This window comes from Hypanus sabinus, chromosome 23 (assembly GCF_030144855.1).
Source record: "Hypanus sabinus isolate sHypSab1 chromosome 23, sHypSab1.hap1, whole genome shotgun sequence".
NCBI lineage: Eukaryota > Metazoa > Chordata > Chondrichthyes > Myliobatiformes > Dasyatidae > Hypanus > Hypanus sabinus.
In genome coordinates this window covers 41873125-41888745 of record NC_082728.1, presented here as the reverse complement: position 1 = coordinate 41888745, position 15621 = coordinate 41873125, and the positions used below count along the sequence as shown (strand labels likewise).

At 40.3% G+C, this 15621-nt stretch overlaps 1 protein-coding gene and 1 long non-coding RNA gene across 2 annotated transcripts in view; one reads left to right on the top strand and one right to left on the bottom strand.

Annotated features, from left to right (window-relative positions):
- Positions 1 to 15621, bottom strand: part of LOC132380153 (protein shisa-6-like) — a 568432-nt gene that overhangs the window by 258911 nt on the left and 293900 nt on the right. The gene's annotated exons all lie outside the window — the stretch shown is intronic.
- The window catches only part of LOC132380154 (uncharacterized), a 31889-nt gene continuing 27046 nt past the window's right edge, over positions 10779 to 15621 (top strand). Inside the window, exons 1-2 of the long non-coding RNA XR_009507670.1 lie at positions 10779 to 11000; positions 11681 to 11900. This is a non-coding gene — a long non-coding RNA (uncharacterized LOC132380154). The remainder of the gene's footprint in view (positions 11001 to 11680; positions 11901 to 15621) is intronic.

The window sequence follows — 15621 nt, the reverse complement described above, 5'->3', positions numbered from 1 at the left end:
AAAGACATATGTAGTCTTCCGATATAAACCAATAGGCAATGGTAGTGTGTGATTCTCAACTTTGTGTCTTTATTCTCAGCAGCCTTAAAGGAAGCTGCTTGATTAGGTCTTGGTCCTGTCATCACTCCGCTATAGCTTTGATTGAGTGCTTGTTGGCTATGTTCTGCCCAGAATTAATGTAATACTTCAGGCAGTGCTGGGGCAGTTATTCATTCTCAGAGTTATGGCCTCTGAGATGTTATGCTAATTTAAGGCCCCATCTGCTTCCTTGGTGGAATGTAAAATATTCCTTTGCACTTTGAAATGTTTAATGGGAACATAAGGTGGAACTTCTTCACTCAGAGGGTGGTGAGAGTGTAGAAATGGCTGCCAGCAAAAGTGGAGAATGCAGTTTGATTTCAACATTGAAGACAAATTTGGATAGATACATAGATGGGAGGGATATGAAGGACTATGATCTGGGTGCAGGCCAGTGGGACTATGCCAACTAATAGTTCAGCACAGATTTGATGGGCTGAAGGGCCTGGTGTTGTGCTGCAGTGTTCTATGACTCTATAACTTTTAAGAGAAGAGTAGGGGAGTTCTAAACAATGTGTCTGCTAATACCTACAGCCCTTCCACTACCTCCATCAAACACCACAGAAATAAAATACCTGGATTTTATCTCCAGGTATCTGAAGGACATTAAGTGCAAATTCTCTGCTAACTTTCCCACATTACAACAATGACCACACCTCAAAAGTACTAGATGTAAAGCACTTTCAGATATCCAGGATCATGAAAGGCCTATATAATCACAGACTTTTATTTTCAAAGTTAAATGGCTCATTTTTGCAGTAAAAATAATGCATCCTAGAATCTCATCAATGCCTACAAAAAGATGTTAAACTGTGGCCACATGGTGAATCTGTTAATGAAGGCCCATCCACTAAAATTCAATAGTGCCAAGGTTACTTGATGGTCATGGATATTTCCTCAGTATGTCCCGGATTGAGATGGGAGCATGGAGGGAAGTCAGCCCAAACACTAGAGGAGCATCTTGGTTGTGGATCAGGAAGAACGTTTCTGAAAGGAGCCTGCATGTGATTGGTGTTGATGGGGTGAATTATAAATGTCACAGTTGAGCTCATTGTCATATGCACACACAGGTGCATTGAAAACTTACTTGCAGCAGCATGACAGGCACAACAATCACAAGAAAATATAAATTAAATATAAATCATATGAAAAAGAATGCAATTAGAACAAAAATTGTGAAGTGCAAAGTAGTCATGATGTTGCTCTACGGAGGCAGTAATTAGGGTTGTGCAGATTGGTTCAAAAACTGATCGGTTGAAGTAAAGTAGCTTTTCTTGTATCTAGTGGTGTGAAACTTCAAACTTCTGTACCACCTTCTTGATGGTTACCAAGAAGATGATAAGGCCCAGTTGGTGAGCACTTTTAACGATAGATATTGCCTTCTATGATGCAAGGATAGGGTTTGTTGCATACTGGGTAACAGGTGGGGAAGTGGGATGGGCAGAGGACTGGATGAATATAAAGAGAAAAGGGGCAGATGGCAGGTGATTGGACAGAGTTGTTGCTCAGAAACAGGTGAAAGGAACAAGCTTCGCTGGGGTATGAAACTGACTGTGGGCCAGTGTGGTGGCTGTCTGAGATGGGTTCCCAACACCATCTTGGGCCTGGCCAGGGTGGACCTCCTCCAGCTACGCAGAAGCAAACTTCACTGGCATGTTTCTGCAGAGGGCAATCTATTTCAGGTGTGTCTTTGCTCTTAGACAATGGCAAGGTCTCCATTTGATCAAGCAGAGAGAATTCCCTTCCCAAATATAAGCTATCTCTCAAATTTGATGAAAAAGACAGAAATTCAATCTGTGGTAAAGTCTGCACCATGGAGGCATTTAATAGTTTGCAATCTGAAAATAACTCATGCGAACCTACCCGCGAGCAATTGAAACCATGGGACCAATGCTTGCCAGCCTCCTTTTCCTTAATTACTAGAATTCTATGTTGTTGTTAAACATCTTAGAAATGGTTCCACTGGGAGAAAAGCTGTTGACTCTTTTCAGCTAGCAGCTGCTGTTGCTCCAGTCATTTGCAAGTGTCAACATTTTTAAGACTACGCTAATTTTCAGCTTGCACTATTTTAGAGGTTTGGATAGGAAGGTGACTGCTCAGGATTGAACCCATAAAATGCTGAAAGAACTCAGCAGGTCAGGTAGCATCTATGAAGGGGAATAATCATTTGACAGTTTGTGGTTATTGCTCTGAATTTCCAGAATCTGCAATATATTTTGTATTTATGCTCAGGATTGAAGATTAGTGATTTTTTTATTTGAAGTGCTGCATTGGAGTGAGAAAGACTGAGAATAGAGGTGGAGTAATGATAGTGGCTTCTCTTTCAGTACTGGGACTAAGTCTGTTGTGAATTTCTTGGTTAAGGTTACAGCATTTATCCCATCATGTTAGCAGGCACAGTATAAAGATAAATTCTTCAGACAGCCAAACTCAAGAAAGATGCTCCATAGACCTCAACTGACAAAGTTAAATGTTTTTTGTAAGATCTTGAATTGATGCTGCTCTCTCTGTGTCTTTTGGACCTCTAATACATGGAGGATCAAGTCCACAATGTCTTTAAGTATATGGAACTCAAACTGCAATGTTTGAAATAGCTGTTCAAAAACAGGGAAGAGAAAGCTAAAGAGATAATTTTTCAATGTGAGATGACTGTTCTGCAACTATTACGGTTGGGTTTGTCTTCTTTTTTGAAGTTTATCATATTTACAATGCCTTTGTGATCCACTGGCATGCCCTCCTCTTCTCAGACTTAGGAGAAGGGTTTGCAAACTTGTAACAGAAGTTTACCATTTCATGTTTTGGAGCTTCAGCAAAGATATCTTCTGCACCTGATATCCTATTGTTATTTGATTGGTAGATGGTATTTTTAGCTTCTTGTTCATCATGGGTGGTGTTAGATTGGACAATTCATTGTAGAGTAGTTAAGAACTCTCAAGTCAAGAACAATGACATGACTGTGGAGTTCAGTAACAAGTTTTCACTAGCAAGCTCTGACTATCTCTAATTTTATTAAGAGGTTTGTGGCTTTCAACATAGTGGGACCTTGGCATTTGGGCAGTAGATGGGTGCTGTTAAGTCAATAAGTTGATAGGTCTTCCACCCCCTTTAATGCATGGTCCTTCTGCTTAACCTCAGACTTCAGGTGCCATACAGCTGTTCTGATTCCTTTGAGGAAGATGGTGGAGTTTTCAATCCAAGTACATACTGCAACAGTAGTTAAGTAACTCCTTGAACTCTAGATAATTTTCATCATTGAGCCTTTATGTTGTTTAGTTAGTGATGACAGATTCCAGGTCTGCCCAGATGTTGTGGACACTCTGCAAATCTCATTGATTAGAAGTTGCAAGGTTACTTGAGAGATTCTCTGGGAAGACCTATTTTTCTGGTGTCCCCAAGGACTTCTAACTATTAACCTTTAGGTCTTGCTTCTGTTGCTATTTTTGCTTTGGGGCCAGGCTGACAAAAGTAACAGCAGATTATGCAGTAGTCAGTCCAACAGTAATTGCTAACTATTGTGACTTGAATGATGCAGTCATCCCTGCAGTCTCTTTCTCAGATAATCCAGGATCCAGGGTTTCACCATGATACCTTGTCTCTTCTTGCTGTTGGAGCAGCATGTTGATGTGATAAGACTGTGCAGAACGTAGTTTGTCAGGAAGATTACTTTGCCTTCTCCCTCCTTACCAATTGTGCTTTGTCAGAGGATTATTCTTTTTAGGAGAATTAAGTTGACACCCCCGAAATGCTGATAAGGATATTTTCAAGGCTGGTGCAGAAGCCCTCCTTGGCTTAATTTTTAGCTTCCAGATGGGAGTGGATACACTGACTATGTTCCAAGTTAGAGTGAGCCAGAAGATTATGTGGGCTTCACTTGTCCCTCAAAATAAAGCACTGAGACACCAGACCAAATCCATTTTGTGAATGAAGTTCAATACATGAAAATGGAATTCTTTTTGTGTTGTGCTCTTTTAAAATGTGTACCCTCTTTGAAGTGGACATTTCCTCCACATTGTTTCCCTTAGGGCAGCTATAACATTGTCTAAGTATCTGCGTTCACAGCTATATTAGTGAAGCAACCTTCAGATCTGTTACTGCTGGGGCTGTCCATGTAGATCTTACTGTCCCAGATCCTAAACGTACTGAGGAAAAATAGTCCATGCATGTTGCTTCTTGTTATGTTGTGCGGCTTCTGGCAAATTTGAAAGTGTAAGATATCAATCCCCTGGTGAGACGGTGGAAGATAACTTGAGATCAAAAATATATAGATGGACATGTCCATAATCGAAACCCATGCAAAAATGGAAGTAAACTCAGGTGGTCAATAGTCCTATATTGAAACTGGTGCCTCATAATTCAAATAGAAATCAGTACAAGACTTCCTTTCTCCATTAAAATTTTCTCAATTTGGACATCCAATTTGCAAGGATCGAGACCCAAGCCAGTCCCAAACCGAAAGACAGTTTGTGCCAGAACCACTGAGGAGCTATAACTATCAGGAAACTAAAATCAACATTACATTTACACTGATGTACAAGAGGAAATTTTATGATAATGGACCAGAGATAATAAACCGGCTGAATACCAAATAATTCAAAGGACTTTTATTAGGCATCAAAATATTTGTTTATTCCAACATGATGCCAACCTTTTCATCAGGTATAAAGAATGGCCACGTTATAGAGGAGTTACATTCCTAGAAAACTATCTGTATTGCAATTTTCTATCATGTAAACCCTTAACAAAAATTGACAAACTGTTGTTTCTTATACATTTTGTTTTCAGTCAATGATTTTTCCTCATATAAATTCTGCTACAGTGAATTTTTATTCTGATTCTCAAATATTGTAGTAGTGAATAGTGAATTCCATAAAGATGAATTTCCATTATCAAAATCCCTCAGGCAGGGCTACACCACATTTAATTTATTTGATATTCAACTTGCAAGTCAAGGTAATTGCCCAAAGATAACTTGTCTTATCTGCTGTTGCTGAGGTATTTTGAACACTGGGCACTTTAATTACACAAGTAGAGAAATGAACAAAAAAAAGTGTGCAATAAAGTACCTATTTACTTCCTGGCAATGCTTTTGTTGGCAAGTTAGTCAAAGCAAGAACTTTCACTGTGTAATGTAGGCAGGTTTTCATCCCTCCAGGGGTATAACTAATGGCTGGGAGCAAGCTGAGTGGACCAGCTGGTCTATTCCTGCCCAGCCATTTTGTAAATTCAGATACAAAACATCATACTGTGTACTGAACCACATATCAAAAGATAATTCAGCAAGTCTGCTCATGAAACAACTAGACAGTAGGTGGTAGAAGTAGATACAATAGTAGTATTTAAGAGGCATTTAAACAGATGGGAATAGAGTGATATGGCTCATGTTCAGGCAGATTGAATTAGTTAGATTAGCACTGGAGTTGGTGCAGATTCAATGGGCTGAAGGGCTTGTTCCTGTGCTGTACTGCTCTTGTGTTTGTTCTATGTGAGCCGTGGAATCAGTATGGAATGTGAGATGATCTGTCAACAGCCTATCCTCCCATAATTGCAATCTTCAGTACTTTCAGCCTCAATTACCTCACTGCATCACCCAAGAACATTGTGCACCGCTTATTATACAAATGAAGCAAAGTGATTTGACGGGCCTCTGACCATAAATAATCTATTAAACTTACTCTTTGTCTGACACTGGGCTGCATACATCGTTACTGTACAATAGATGCTTGGTTTCTTTTAGGGAATGTGATGAAGTAGCATCAGAATACCTGCCACATTATGATTTATTTTCTTCCTGCTCAGAACTTGTTATCAGCTGTTTGTTTCTAAATGTCGCTGACATAGAGACTGCCTGCAGCACTAACTGGCAACCATATCTCATTAAGATCCGAGCCCTGACGTTGTGGGAGGGTGACTGCAATGTGTGGGTGTGGTATGGGGTTATATGGTTAGATGGTGAGGATGGGGAAGAAAGGTTAGCAAAGAGGTTTACCACAAGACCGAAGATGAATTATCAACACAAAAGCTTCAAATATACACGTAAGAAATGTAACTAGTGTTATAAAATTAATACATATAAAACCAATTAAAGGTGGTAACTGTCTTGGAAAGATCGCATAACGAAGCACTATTGGTATGAATTGTAGCATTGTCCTTCAAGTGACAGGCTCTCTAATCCCTTGCATTCATCTATTAACATTCCTTGCTTCACGTTGCTGTCAACTGGTGTAATTCTTTGCATGTATTTATTTTACAGGATTCCTGTGCCTTACATTTAAATTTGCCACTCCACAAAGTGATTTGGTTTCTGGCCAATCTGTCGTTCCTCTGAGCTGGACTGGTTCAAAAACATACTGAGCAGCATCTTATCAAAGAGCAGCTTTGCTTTTAATTACACTTAGCTAATGGCACCCATGCCACATTGCTGACCAAACATGGGCTGTAGCTGTTACCTGCATTGAGTTCTGGTTAAGCTGTTGTTCCACCCTGATTTTTCTCTTTCCATAAAACCTCCCACAGTTTCCTTTAAGAAAATGAAGGATCATTTGCTGCCAGCATGGCTAAGGGAGTCAGACAAAAGAAGTATGATGTAAATTGCCCTTTCCAGCACCCAGCAGAATTGTCATTCAAAATAAATAATTCCTGAGAATATTGTATTCTTGCATATTTGCAAAACATAGGATTTGATTTTGGAACAGCTAAGGAGCCTCTGCATGTATATTCAGAATGTATGTGTCCTTTAGCTCTTAAGGTAGCAATAAGAGATTGCCAGATGGAACTCAATAAATTAATTCTCCTGTATACTTGACTAATTTATGCACCACATAGCTGATTGGACTGGAGGTTGTGCAGTGGGCCAGGACTGTGGGGACAATCATCTAACTTGTTCTACTTGGCAGAAAGGTTACTGAAGCTGTCCTACAGTCCACAAGAATGTCTTCTCTATTCAAGTCGATATAGAATGGTAAGATGCCAATGTCCCACCTAATTCACTCCATCAGGTAGGCATAAGTAAAACCATCTATTCTGCCACAGACAATTCTAGCTATTTCCTCTGTTTGTTAATTCCATCCACTGGGTCAGGAAGAAGGCTCCTTTGAAGTTTGGAGCTGAATTCATCATAGCAATCTCATTGATACACAATTCCAGCCAGCAGTGAGCGTGATCGTACTCAAGAATATTGCTACAAGTCACAGTAACAGCACTTCATTATTTTAGCCCTCTAAGGCAGTGAATAATGAATATAATTCATTTCAAACGGCATTTTTCTTTGATTTAAATCTCTCTCTGCATTTACAGAGAAGCGTAGCACATAAGTAACTATGTAAATACCTTCAACCCTCAAGACCAAAGTTCAAAATTAATTTATTATCGAAGTACATATGTCACCTTGGGGTTCATTTTCTTGTGGGAAAACTCAATATATCCATAATAGAACAACAACCGTAATAGAATCAATAGAAGACCATACCAACTGGGGCATTCAATCAAAGTGAAAAAGACAAATAACAGAGCAAATACAAAAATAAAGAAATAATAATAAATAAATAATAAATTTAGAGAATATGAGATGACTCGTCCTTGAAAATGAAACCACAGGCTGTGGGAACTTCTTAGTGATGAGATAAGTGAAGTTGGGAAAAGTTATACACTTCTTTTCCAAACCCTGATGGTTGAAGGGTATTAACTGTTTCTGAACTTGGTGGTGAGCGTCCTGAGGCTCTAGTACTACCTTCCTAGTGGCAGCAGAGAGAAGAACGCATGGCCTGGGTGGTGGGAGTCCCAGCCAACTTGACCCATGATGTCTGAAAATCCCTTTTGGGAAAGAACTTAGTAATGGCACCAAAACATCCTGCAGAGAAGTTTAGGGAGGCCGTAATCCAGATGAATGTTCTTGAAACAAAATATTGACTATCCTTTTCCTCCACAGATGCTGCCTGACCCAATGGTTTCCTCATTCCGTTTGTTTTCTGCACCAGATTCCAGCATCTGCTGTTTTCAGTAGCTTTACAAACGTCTTGAATCTAACTCAATAGCTGAACGTCAACCTCCCACAGAACATATGGGCAATTCGAAATGGGATGAGGACCATTGGGGAGGAGGTACCAGAGTTCCACACCACCAGGTTCAGGAGCAGTTATTACGCTACAACATCAGGCTCCTGAGCCAGTGTGGATAACTTCACTCACCTCATCTGAGCTGATTCTATAACCTAGAGACTCATCTTCAAGGACTCTACAATTCATCTTCTCAGTATTATTTATTTATTTGTTTGTTTATTTAAAAATTGCAGTTTGCCTCCTTCCTTTACACATTGGTCATTTATCAGACTTTGTTTATGCACAGTGCTTTATAATTAAGTTGTATCTTTTCAAGGCCAATGTGGCACAATTAACACCTTAAAGCTTCACCTGGTTGCCAACTGGAAGCTGAACAAAAGGGGCACATAATCGCATCACACGCTTCACAGTGATGTCACAGAGGTATGCTTCCACTTTCACAGTGTTTCGGTGAGGTTGGTGGATTTAAAATTAAGGCTATTTCACACTAAATAATCTACCTTTCTAACTATTCCAGGAGGCAGGGTCAAATTTTCCTAGCTTCCGCTGAGCATGAACTGGAAAGTGCATATTGCGGATGGTCGGGAAAGGATGCTATCTTCTCTTTCTTGCTGGCAACTTATTGTTGGCTGCTGGGTAGATAACTTGAAACTGTATGCTAGCATTAAATGAATTTCACAACCCTGTCCATGCCATTTCAACTGATTTAAAAGGTTTCAAATTTATATGCAACTATTGGGCAATTACTTATCAGCTAACTCTAAACCTTTTGAATAATGCTGTTTGATACCTAATGCCTCAGTTATGTTTATGACTCTGCCTATCAAGGACAAATAATTATGAAAGCAATTTCCATAAAGAGATCTTCCTTTAACAATGGCTGTTAAGTAAACAATGGGGTCGTCATCTGTTCATTTGTACATAAAAGGCCTTTTGATTAAAAGACTTCAATATATGTCTGAAAATCTATACCCATGCCATTCTAAGTGACATGAAATTATGTTTGGAAAGTTCTGATTAACCAGTGTTGAATATTTCTCTACTTACTGATTTCTATCATGATTGTCAGTCATTTACAGTTGCTAGAATATTTAATTAATCTTTATCTTCAATTTTAGATCACCCCCATCCAACTGCTCTACCCCACTCTTTGCAGCTTGCTTGGTTTAAGCCATATTAGATTGATGATGATTACTAAGCTTTAAGGCACAGTGCATTTAATGCAACTCTTACATTTTCTTACAACTTTTTTATGATCATTTCTACATAAATACATCATCCAATTTTTCTTTTATATTTTCTGATTAACCATCTTTCAAAGGTATAAAATATTTTCTATTTGTATCAAAAATATTTGAAACATTAATTCCAGCACCACTTTGAAGAAACAAAGACCAGGGATCAAGGTGGGAATTCTTTGATATGAAGCTTCATTAAGATTAAGTAAAATATTAAAAAGTATATCCCACACTTGTCTCTTGTTATCTGCTTTCCATTTGCAATCTGGATGTTTGTTTTATTGAGTGTGCTCTCTTTAGTGATTAGGTATTTTAATTATTGGCTCTCATTTTGGCCATCTGGGATTTAGGGATGTTAGTATAATCACAAATTGAACAGAATAAAGGGTACACAGGAAGACTACACAATAAACTAGCAGTCTTTTTTATAGCTGTCAGGTACTTCACCAGAAGCAGTTCAGCAATCTGTTGCGAAAATTCTGCATGGAAAGAACTGAACTCAAATCTGAAGAGGCAGCTGCTGAAGAAACCTTTCTAAATTTCTGATTTATATGAATTGGTGTGGATTGGAAGCGTTAAGTGAAGATTGCTCTGAGGACAATTGGTGCAGAACAAGAAACACAGCTGTTGATTATTAGGCCATCAAATTGAAAAGGTTGAGCAGTTCTTCCAGCTGCCAATATTTGATTGGGGATGAGGCATATAGACAGTATCACAGAACCAAAGCTTTGGATGGGAAAATAGTACTGTACAAAACCAGCCCCTAGAAGTTCTTCTTTTAAGCCTGTATAAGTGGATCTGTCCACAGTATAGAGGCTTGGAATATAACTAAGGTACTCAATTGGACTTTGTGGTATCGATAACAGATGGCTGAAGTGAATTCATTGGGCATGATATATGATTAAGTTTGAACAGCCAAACAACAATTGCTCAGCTCTTTGATCTGAAACAATAAGGTTACCCATTTGCTGAGAAATACCAGAGTTTAACCAAAGTGAGTGGACAGTGGAAATTAAAGGGTTAGGTAGGTTGAGGAAAACAAAAACATGCAGTTGGATGTAATTCAATAAACTTTATCACCACAGAAGAAAGCATGTCGAGCACCACCACTTCATCCACCAATAGGGGAACTTCCCAGTGGCTAACAATTTTAATTCCCATTCCAGCATGTCAGGTGCCACGATGAGGCCACTCTGAGTGAAGCAGCAACACCTTCCATTCCATCTTGGTAGCTGCCAAAGTGATGGCATGAATATTGATTTCTCCTTCTGGAAATTTTTTCCTCTTCTTCCATTTCCCTCTCTGGCCTTTTACTTCTCACCTGCCTAGCACCTCCGCTCTGTAACTCCTCCTTCCCTTCCCTTTCTCCTATGGTCCACTCTCCTTTCCTGTCAGATTCCTTCTTCTCTAGCCCTTTTCCTTTCCCCACCCACCTGGCTTCCCCTATCACCTTCTAGCTTTCCTCCTTCTCCTCCCCCACCACTTTTTATTCTGCCATCTTTCTCCTTCCTTCTCAGTCCAGAAAAATGGTCTTGACCTGAAACGTCGACTGTTTATTCATTCCTCCAGCATTTAATGTGTGCTGCTTTAGATTACCAGCAACTGCAGAACTTCTTATATTTAGAAGAAAGTAAGTGATAAATTTTCTGAATTTGGATCTGGCTTTGGGTAGTAACTGTCCAGAAAAGAAAGTAGTTTTAATATTTACTTTTGGAAATACCATTGAAAAGAAAGAAACTGGTGAGGAATCACAAATAGCTTCAGTGGGTTCTTTCAAGCTCTAAAATACACTTAACATTTGTTCCAGTTCCATCATGTGTTGGAGTTTTGTTGTAATCATCCCCATGACAACTGTGTATTCAAAAGGTCATTCTACTTGCAACTTGTGATTCATGACCAGGTTTAACTGGGGAGGATTTTCACAGACATTGTGAATATCTACTTAACTATAATTAAACAAATAGTTATGTAATTTATATGCATTATTGTAGAACGGTAGCTAGTAGAGAAGGAGATCACCATGGATGTTGATGATATCAGCAGGGCAACCTAATGGGCCTGTGTTCCTCATGGGAGTAGGTGATTCATGCTGCAGTTTCTTGGCTCCAGTGGGAGCGGCTGTGTGAGAGGGTTCAGCAGCTTGGCAGAATAGCTAAGTGGAAGCCAGGTGCGATGCTGTTGGCTGTTTCGCAGAGAGATCAGTGTGGCAGATTGAAGGCTGTGTATCCTGAGTGGAAGTGCTGCTTGATGTCTGCCCGTGAGGCAGATCAGATCTGTGCCGACAGGCAATCTATTTATTTATTTATTTAGAGAACCAGCATGGCGTTGGGCCTTCTGGCCTGTCTGGTGCACCGGCCAGCAACCCCTGACAACCCTAATGGAGTCATGGGGGAATTTACAATGAGCAACTAACCTATCTGGTACTTCTTCGGACAGTGGGAGGAAACCGAAGCACCCGGAGAAAACCCATGCTTTCTGTTCACTTACAAGGGAAATACCAGCACCAAATAGCAGCCATCTACTGTAAGAGGTAGGATTATAGACGGAAAAAAGGAGAAATAGAAGATTTAACAAGCAAACACGAGGACATCTGCTGATGCTAGAAATTCAAACAACACACACAAAATGCTGGTGGAATACAGCTGAGACATCTCAGCCCGAAACGTCAACAGCACTTCTCCTTATAGATGCTGCCTGTGTTCCATCAGCATTTTGTGTGTGTTGTTTGAAATAGAAGATCTCTTTCTCAATAAAAGCAACACCCTGGTCCCCTCCACCCTCCTCTGTCTGGCATCCACTTGCTTGGGCCCCCGCCTATGTCAGCTTCTTCGCTGGCTAAGTAGAACAGTCCTTGTTTCAAACCTTCTTCGTTAACGTGTTCTAACACTTCCTCTGCTACGTTGATGACCGCATTGATGCTGTTTCATGCAGCCATGCCGAACTTCAATTTCATCAACTTTGTCTCTAGCTTCCAGCCCTTCAATTCACTTGCTCTATTTCTGACACCACCCTCCCCTTTCTTGATTTTTTTCATCTCCATTTCTGGAGATAAACTTTCAACTGGCATCTTTTATAAACTTACCGATCCCCACAGTTATTTTGACTCTCTCTGCTCTCACATTGTCTCCTGTAAAATTGGTATTCTCTTTTTTTAGTTCCTTTGTTTCTGCCCCATCTGTTCCCAGGATGTGTATTTCCCTTCCAGGATTCAGAGATGTCCTCCTTCTTCAAAGAGTAGGGATTCCCTTCCTCCACCATTGATGCTGCCTACACCTATCTTCCTCCTCCATCAGCCTCTGCATCCAACACATCCAGCACAGCTTCCACCATCTTCAAAATGATCCTACCACCAAACATATCTTTACCTCTTCCATACTCTGCTTTCCTCTGCTTTTCACTTGTCCATTCAACCCTCCTCACTAATCTCCCTCCTGGACTTATCCTTCCAAGCAGTATAAGTGCTACACCTGCCCATTCACCTCCTCCCTCAACTCCATTCACAGCCCCAAAACAGTCTTTCCAGGTGAAGCAATACTTCACCTGCGAAACTGCTGGGGTCATCTATTGTGTCAAGTGCTTTTGATGCACCTTCCTCTACATTGGTGAAATTTGTTGTAAACTGGGGGACTGCTTTGTCAAGCATCTATGTTCCATCAGCCAAAAGGAAACTTCCTGGCAGCCAAACATTTTAATTTCAATTGCCATTCCCGTTCGAACATGTTGGTCGATGACCTCCTCTTGTACCAAGATGAGGCCACCCTCAGGGTAAGGAGCAACACCTTATATACTGCCTGGATAGCCTCCAACCTGATGGCATGAATATCAACATCTCCTTCCGATAAAAGAATTCCCTCCCCCTTCCCTCTTCTTCTATAAACTACTCTGGCCTCCTACATCTTCTCACCTATCTATCTCATCCCTCTGGGTCCCTTCCTCTTTCCCTTTCTACTATGGTCTACTCTGCTTTCCTATCAGATTCCTTCCTCTCCAACACTTTACTTTTCCGACCACCCCCACCCCCCAACTTCACCTATCCCCTCTACCTATACTCCTTCCCCTCCCCTGCTTTTTTGTTCTGGCATTTTCTCACTTTCTTTCCAGTCCTGAAGAAGGGTCTCAGCCGAAAACGTCAACTGCTTAACCATTTGCATCGGTGCTGCCTGACCTGCTGAGTTCCTCCAGCATTTTGTGTAAAACAGAAGATCTTATTTTACCAATATCTTCTTGGATACTCAAGAAACATTTCTACTCCTCCCTTCTGAATACTTATATTCCCCTTAAATATTTTTAGATAGGCATTTCAGCTACTATTTGAGACAGTATGATTCATTATTCACAAAATAGTGCTAAGTTACTTGATCTTTAGTGTGATAGGGTTTGATGGTGAAGATGCTTCCACTTGGGAAATTGGCCATAACTAGAGGTGATAAATACAAGTTGGTCACTAATTTAGCAACCGGTTTAGGAGAAATATCTCCAGCTTGATTAGAAAGTGGAACATCCTCATACATGTGGTGGGATAAGCCTTATGTGAACATAAACACAGACTTATATCAGCACACTGTTACAGCATTGTACATTCTGTGGAAGTATATGATAGGGGAGAGAGAAATTGAGATTCCCAAACAATGAATGTATCAGAGTGCAGGTGTAGAAAAAGAAGAGCAGAAGAATTCAAAAGGTATACTGTAGCTGCAGCTGAAATCTAAATGGGTCCATGGAAAATTTCAAGTTCTCTGATGCATACATAGCCAGCCAATGGTGTAGTGGCATCCACTCGAGGCGAGTGGTCTCGGATTCGAATCTAGCCGGTTTCTTGCGGGCTTTCCATCCATGCTGTGTTGAGCATCAAGCTTGCAACTTGGCCTCATAAAAAAACCAGACAAATACTAAAGAAATCGCAAGGTTTTTGCCCCATGCACCACAAGGTGCAGAGTGGAAAAAGAAAAGATTCATACATGCTTCCTATTAACCAAAGATTGTGTCTAAATATGAGCTGCAATATATATTACTGTTGAATAATGGATATTATGGAACATATGTAGAATGGCAATGGAACTTACACAGTAAAATGATAAAAGATTTGTGAAGCTCTGATTTATGTCTGTTATTTCAAGCTCGATATAACATTTATTTCTTGTAACGTCATTCCCTAAATGCCAGTTATACCATTGGCTTCATGTTTATATTACAAAAGATTTTTAATATAAGATTCCTAATTTCCTTGGCAAACTGTTGTCACTATTCCCAAGTTATTATGGAAAGTAGATGTGGTAAAATGTCAAAGCCAAAGACATGGTGGGTCAGGAAAAAGGGAAACATGGGAGGAAACAAAGTGAAGTCCTCTGATTGCCAACAGCATTCCTACTCAGGAGGTGTCCATCGTTGAAGGTAGTCATCACAGCCCAAGGACATCACTGTCTAGCAGAAGTTCTACAGGGCATTGAACATGCTCTTCCTCGGGAGGCTAAAGGAATTTGACACATTCCCTTTGACTCTCACCAGTTTTTATCACTGCATCACTGAGAACATCCTATTTGGATGCACCATGCGTTTGTGTGGCCCTGCTCTACCCATGATCCTAAGAAACTGCAGAGAGTTGTGAACAGAGCTCAGCACATCACAAATGCAAGTGGCCCCTCCATGGGCTCTGTCTACATTTCTCACAGTAACGCAGCCAGCATAACCGAACATCCCTGTTCACCCAAACATTTTCTCTTCTTCCCTCTGCCATGAGACAGAAAATACAATACCCTTAAATCAAGTGATGTCAGGTACAAAGACAGATTCTATCCCACTGCTAAAGACAATGAAGACTGGCACATGGACCTCTGATTTCCTCCTCCTGTTGTCAATAATTAACTCTTTGATTTTGTTGATGTTGACTACGATGTTGTTGTTGTGGCATCACTGAGTCAGATTTTCAACCTCCCTCTATGCTGATTTATCACCACCTTTGATTCAGCCTATGACAGTGGTGTCATCAGCAGACTTGAATATGACATTGGAGCTGTGCTTAGCTCCAATACAAAGCTAAGCACACAACCTTATGATGCACCTGTGCCGATGGTGATTGTGGAGGAGATGTTGTTGCCAATCCAACCTGACTGGGTTCTGCAAGTGAGGAAATTGAGCATCCAGTTGCACGGGGAGGTACTGAGGTCTTGTAGCTTATTGATTAGCTTTGAGGGGATAGTAGTTTTGAATGCAGTGCTGCAGTCAATGGGAGACATCCTGATGTATATATGTTC